The sequence below is a fragment of the Octopus sinensis genome, linkage group LG25 (assembly GCF_006345805.1).
Source record: "Octopus sinensis linkage group LG25, ASM634580v1, whole genome shotgun sequence".
NCBI classification, from domain to species: domain Eukaryota; kingdom Metazoa; phylum Mollusca; class Cephalopoda; order Octopoda; family Octopodidae; genus Octopus; species Octopus sinensis.
In genome coordinates, this window is record NC_043021.1 from 19947884 (window position 1) to 19955501 (window position 7618).

General features: G+C 35.4%; 1 long non-coding RNA gene across 1 annotated transcript; it reads left to right on the forward strand.

Moving 5' to 3' along the window:
* Window positions 1–6744: 6744 nt before the first annotated feature.
* Window positions 6745–7618, forward strand: LOC118767953. Its single transcript, XR_005003869.1, has 2 exons — window positions 6745–6978; window positions 7428–7618. It is a non-coding gene; the product is annotated as an uncharacterized LOC118767953 (long non-coding RNA).

The following is a 7618-nucleotide window of genomic DNA, read 5'->3' on the forward strand; positions in this document are numbered from 1 at the left end:
TACGCAAAAAATTCTTATATACACACGCTGACATATGACCAACGTTGAACCCCTTATTCGCAAAATCACCGAACCTGGAACTTAACTATGGCCTGTCTATAGCACTTATTCAGCATTACCCGACACCTTTGGGTTTCAATGACCCCTTATCTCTTATATGTATATATATAGGTTATATACATCATCTCCTTTTCGATATCTCAGCACATATTTACTTCCTGTCCCAGGTAGACATATTCTCTTACCTCCTCTATTTCATCACAGTCGATCACCATTCGACCTGTTGGTACTTTGTCTGACTGCATGAACTTTGTTTTCATGCGGTTCATCTTGAGACCTACTGCAGAGCTTTTGATGTCGAGTGGTACCCGCGTGAGCGGAAAAGACCACCCGGAAGACCTCCACAACGATTTCAGGAGGATGATTGGGATCACGTGGATGAGAAAGGTGCAATCCAGAGAGGAGTGGACAGAGTGCTGTGACCAGCGGTGTCAAATGGATGCCTGACGGACTGGTCGGTCAAGGTGATCAAGGTGACATACATCATACCTTGATACTGTGAGGACTAAGATCCTCATTGACAGGGCCTTGATATTTAAAATAAAGTGTTAACACAAATGGTACCCAAATTAGTAGCTCCAGTTTTTTATAGCTACTATAATTGTTGAGTATGTAAACAGAATGGCTTGTTATTTCTCTGAGAGTGGTCAAAGTAGACGTAGACATCTCTAATGCGAATCCAATAAGATTTGAAAATCAATTAAGGTTGTTCATAATTTTTTTTTTCAGTTTATGGAGAAATAGCGAAATTATCCCTGTTTATAAAGATACTTTATAGATTGCATCTCTCTCTCTCTCTATATATATATATATGTATGTATGTATGTGTGTGAAGTGGAAGCCAGTTCACCAATGCCATTGTGAAAATTATATGTGCCATCATTTCAAGCACAGCTATGAAAATATATACACCAAAAATTGTAGCCATAAATACTTACTATATACACATACACAAGCATATAGATATGCACACACAATTTTACACATATATATTGTGTGTATATATTGTTGACATCATAAGACTTTATAAAACTTTTGAGAGAACCATATCTCAAAATATATATAAAGCTATCCAAAAGGGATTTTCAACCAAATATTTACACACCATTCTTCATAGCCTTTACATGTACTTTGAGATCCAGTTCCAAAAGAGAATTATATATATATATATATTAGAAGAAATGAGGTACTCAGATCGGGTGGCTTATATTTACAGATATTTATCTATATATTACATTTTTTATACATCATATCACTTAGATCATTAGCGCTTTCTCCCATTCTAGTGGGGTTTTCAACTTAGTTGATTTGAAGACCCCACTAGAATGGGAGAAAGCGCTAATACATGATCTAAGTTATAGGATATATAAAAAATGTAATATATAAATAAATATCTGTAAATATAAACCATCCGATCTTCTGAGCACCTCATTTCTTCTAATATATAATACCTGTACATCATCTCCAAACCTTCCAATATATATATATATATATATATATATATACACATACACATACATAGCCATGTCATTGAGTAACAGAACCTTAGTGTATAGGAGCGGGGTTGCTTTACGAATGACCTACAGTTTGAAGGGCTAAAGCCAAACAGGCCTGTTGTAGAGCCTACGGTCGATGAAACGGGTGGCTTTGCCAAGGAAGGGGAACAACGGTGAGAGTATGGAGAGGAATTAGTGTTGAGGGCATCTTTTACGATGGGGACAATGCCTCATGGAAACAAAGGAGGATGTTGAAGAAGAATCCTTGTTCACACATTCACAAAGTGAAGGTCATGAGTTTCGATGAGTCTGCATGCCAAGACAATATTTGGGTTGAGGATCAGGGTTTCATGTTAATGAAGCCCTTAACAATTATCAACCCTATCACATGTCTACATATACACACACACGCATATATATATATAAATAAGGGGTAAGATCGTTAATTTAAAATAAAATAACGATTTTATCATGTGGTCAGCATGGAAAAAATAACCTTCAAAGGTAATAATTATTAAAATTATAAATTAGGGTATCTATGAGATACCACCATGCTGAAAATAGCAGCCATGATCTGACTGTTGTTGTTCTCTCCATGTTAACATATGGAAAATTAAGGTGGTTTTAGAGTCAGATCAAGGCTGTTATTTTCAGCCTGGTAGTATCTTGTAGATACCCTAATTTATAATGTTAATATATATATATAATAAATATTAGGGAATAAATCCAAACTTATAGGGAAAAATCAGATTTAGGATTGAATCCAATTTTATAGTAAAATATTATATTATATTAAATTAGAGACAAAACCACTATTAATCTTATGTATTGGCTTAAGTTTTTCATTGTTTGATTTGCCTAATAGTGGTTTTGTCTCTAATTTAATATAATATATATATATATATATATAAACTTATAAAACAAGGGCAAAAGAAAAAATTCTAATGCCAAATATGCCGAAAATAGACAAATTGTCAATAACCATTATAATTTATCACTATTAATATGCGTCTCGAAACAAGATGACAGAAATTTCTAAAAAATTCTGTTATTACCGTATTGGTCCCAATTTCAGAGTCAATTCATAAGAATTTTCTCCTCATCAGCGATAAATATGTAAGGCATAAATGAAATACTTACTCATACCCATGGAAAAAGCAAGCACTAAGTCCTGAGCAGACCTAAGTACCCCAAATATATCCAAAATAGAAAATCTTCAGCATATCTCGAGACACGTGTGATTCGAACTAGAAACTTTCACAGACAATTTGTCTATTTTTGGCATATTTGGCATTAGAATTTTTTCTTTTGCCCTTGTTTTATAAGTTATTTATAAATTTAACCTTTAAAGGTATTTTTTAATATGTTGGCCATCGATAAAATTGTTTTGGAAAAATTTTATCCTATATAAGATATATATATATATATACAGAGAGAGAGAGAGAGGTTGTTTTAAGTGGAAAAAAAAGGTATACCAAGAGAAGGGTCAATCATGAAACATTGTTTTTCCTAACCTTATTCAGCATATGAATATTCTTTAGAATATTTTGTCATAAACCTCAGACTTTGGCGCTTTATATATATATATATATTCGCTCTGTGTATCATAACCAGTGATACTACTAAATACAGTAGTAGCCACACCATATTACTGGAAGCAGTCTCGGTATAGGTCTCAACCCACCAGTGACAGCTATACATCTAACTGTACACACAAGAGATATTCTCTCTCTCTCTCTCTATATATATATATAATGTCCTATTTTTCCTTGTAGCACACACACATACTCACAAATATATATGTGTGTAAATATATAAAAGAATATACATGTATATACATAAATTACTGTATGTTGAGACATTTCTATACATATTTTACACAGTAAACATTTCTAAAAAGCCACACTACATTCTAAAATGCTCTACTGGTGTCTTTCAAAATTTGAAACAATTCTGTGAGAGCACACACACACACACATATATATATATATACACACACATGTAGATATCAAACAATGAGAATGAGTGCTCAACACCACATTGGTGGTTAAAGATTTCTTATTTGTAGATTAAGGCTACCATTGGTTTCATGTTAACGAAGCCCTTAACAATTATCAACCCTATCACATGAATCATCAGTGTTTGTCTCCATTTTGCTTTAATCTAAAATAGAGATAAACACCTATATTCTATGTAATATATTCTATGTAATAGGCTTGATAATTGTTAAGGGCTTCCTTAACATGAAACCAATGGTAGCCTTAATCCACAAATAAAGAGTATATATACACACACATATATATATATGGAAAATTGGATGTTAAAATGATAATGATATACACACATAAATGGAAATCACTGAAGAACACATATTTATATACATGTAAAAATACCCTCATCATTGTGCATGTGAATGCATACACACACTCACATTTACGCTATCATGATTTTGCATATCAATGGATATATATATGTGTGTGTGTCTGTAGAGAAACATTAAAAAGAAAAACACAACTCTATAGTCTATTGCTTTGTCTCTTGTAATTTCAAATTTAAGAACAAATAAATATTTTTATTTACACTCCATTCCCAATAAATCTGCTGGTAGCACACACACACGCACACAGCCTGATCAATGTGAATATACTCACACATACACATATATTTTTATATAATATAATGTATGTTTATTATTGAAAAGCCGAAAGCCGTTCCTTTTACAGACAATATATTACAGCTTCCAGCATTTCAACGATACACATACGTGAAGTATGCTATGTAGATAAAGACTTTACTTGAAAGTAGCTTTTATTGCATAATTTGAATATGTATGTATATATATATGTTTCTTTACTACCCACAAGGGGCTAAACATAGAGGGGACAAACAAGGACAAAGGGATTAAGTCGATTACATTGACCCAGTGCGAAACTGGTACTTTATTTATCGACCCCGAGAGGATGAAAGGCAAAGTCCACCTCGGCGGAATTTGAACTCAGAACGTAACGATAGACGAAATACCACTAAGCATTTCGCCCGGCCTGCTAATGTTTCTGCCAACTTGCTGCCCTATATATATATATCACGTGATCGACCAGACCATCAGATGTTGTTACACATCGCTGGTCACAATGCGTTCGCATTGTTTTAGCCTTCGAATGACGCCACCCCGCTGGCTAAGCGAGCAGGCCAACAGAAGAAAGAGTGGGAGAAAGAGTACAGCAGAGATCACCACCCCCTGCCGGAGCCTCGTGGAGCTTTTAGGTGTTTTCGCTCAATAAACACTCACAACGCCTGGTCTGGGAATCGAAACCGCGATCCTGCGACCACGAGTCCGCTGCCCTAACCACTAGGCCATTGCGCCTCCACACATATATACACACATACATGCACACACACACACAAATATACAACCAGTAAGCTCCCTCTCCTATATAGAAGCAGAAACGTATTGTGTTATTTACTGCTTCTCCCAGTAAATTTCTACTTGACAACTCCAGACCAATGAGAATCAAACTGTCTACGTTTGATGCTGTTTCAAAGCCACATATGGTCATGGAAACTCAAGAGTAGCAGCTCAATGAATCATCAATTGTCTCCTATTAAATATAAACTATACATGCACTTAGCATTCCTTCTTTTCATTTCTTTCCAAAATCTATGTATGTGTGTATAGGAGAAATAATGTCAAGCCAAATCTTGATATTGGGAATCATTTAATTTGCATTTCAGATCATTATGCAAGAGAGAAAAAAGTCCATCTCTTTCATAACATCATCAGTTAAAACATTTCAAAATATTCTGAAACACCTTAACTGAAGAAGATATTACATAATAGATGACTTCTTCCTCTCTCGCATAATTATCTGAAACATGTTAAATGCATTCAAAATAACAATATTTAGGAGAAATAATGTCAAGCCAAATCTTGATATTGTGAATCATTTAATTTGCATTTCAGATCATTATGCAAGAGGGAAAAAGTCCATCTCTTTCATAACATCATCAGTTAAAACATTTCAAAATATTCTGAAATGCCTTAACTGAAGAAGATATTACATAATAGATGACTTCTTCCTCTCTCGCATAATTATCTGAAACATGTTAAATGCATTCAAAATAACAATATTTGGTTCAACATTATAATTATATATTAGACAACTCCACACCATTGCAATCTTGCCTGTCCTTGTCTCTTTTACATGGATGTTCTAATAAGAATTTGGAGTGGATAGTTCCACTGGACCTGAGTCAAAAAATTCTGGCAAGGTGTATTGTTCTAAGCTTAACATGCTTTCACTCTCTCTCTATAGAACTGACGCTGGAACAATACAGAAGTCAACACAGAGTTTCCATGGAGATCTAACCAAGATTTGGTCAAACAGAATTTGTTGCATAGTTGCCAATTGTTTTCATCTTGTAATTCCACAATATGATGCATTTCAGAGCAATCATCAGTATGTCCCTATATGTATGTCCATGTGTGTGTATATTTGTATATTTGGTAGCTATTTCTCGTAGGTCAGGCAAACCAATAGAGAGACCAGTGGCTTCCTCGTTGTGAGGTAGAAACAAGTGAAGTGAATAAACTGCATAGTTGAATGTGCATAGTTTGAGGGAGATTTGGTAGCTATTTTTAGTAGGCCAGGCAAACCAATAAAGAGAGACTAGAGTTTAAGTGATTGCAGTTGTTTAATCCAAGCCTACATCAGTGGCTTTCCAACCATGGCCATACCATCTATTTTAGGGTGTATGTGGGACTAACATTAACTAGTGTGTCATTCCATTTTTCCTTCCACAACAAAATATTGAGGGAGATTTGGCAGCTATTTCTAGTAGGCCAGGCAAACCAGTTGAGAGAGACTAGAGGCTAAAAGTAATTGCAGTTGTTTAATCCAAGCCTACATCGGTGGCTTTCCAACCATGGCCATACCATCTATTTTAGGTTGTGTGTGAAACTAACATTAACTAATGTGTAATTTCCTTTTCTCTCCACAACAGGGTATTGAGGGAGATTTGGTAGCTATTTCTCGTAGGCCAGGCAAACCAATAGAGAGACTAGTGGCTTCCTCGTTGTGAGGTAGAAACAAGTGATGCGAATAAACTGCATAGTCAAATGTGCATAGCTTAGTTGTGTTGTGACATCATGTATTTGACATGCAAAGGTGTGTGGGTGTGCATGTGTGTCAGTATATATACACGGGTGTGTGTACAAGTGTGTGAACAGATAGTTGAATCTGTGAATATATATATACTGCTGGGTGAGACTTACCGTGTTTTTCAGTGTAAAAGTCGAAATTTTCAGACCAAAATTTATAGCCAAAAGTGGTAGGTCAACCAATATACTAAGATGACTTTGGAAGACCAAAAATTCCATGTGAAATGCAGTAGGGTTCGGAAAGATAGAGATGATGTTTGAATGGTTATACTATGTTTACACAATATATGTTTCTTTATTACCTACAAGGGGCCAAACAAGGACAGACAAACGAATTAAGTCGATTACATTGACCCCAGTGCGTAGCTGCTACTTAATTTATCGACCCTGAAAGTATGAAAGGCAAAGTCGACCTCGGCGGTATTTGAACTCAGAACGTAACGGCAGATGAAATACCGCTAAGCCTTTCACCCGGCATGCTAACGATTCTGCCAGCTCGCTGCCTAAGTTTACACAATATATGTCAACTTATATGCTAGAAAATACAGTAAGTGGTTACCCCAGTGTGTAACTGGTACTTAATTTATCGACCCCTAAAGGATGGAAGGCAAAGTCGACCTTGGTGGAATTGGAACTCAGAACGTAACGGCAGATGAAATACCGCTAAGCCTTTCGCCCAGCATGCTAACGATTCTGCCAGCTCGCTGCCTAAGTTTACACAATATATGTCAACTTATATGCTAGAAAATACAGTAAGTGGTTTTGTGTGCTCCTGCAGAGATTACAGTTAATCTACCCGATAAATAAAAGGGATAAAGCTGGGTTCCAGGAACTTTATGAAGTTTTTGGTCAGCTGATATTCTAGTTATTACACATGCACACAGTACTAATAAAAGTGTCAATG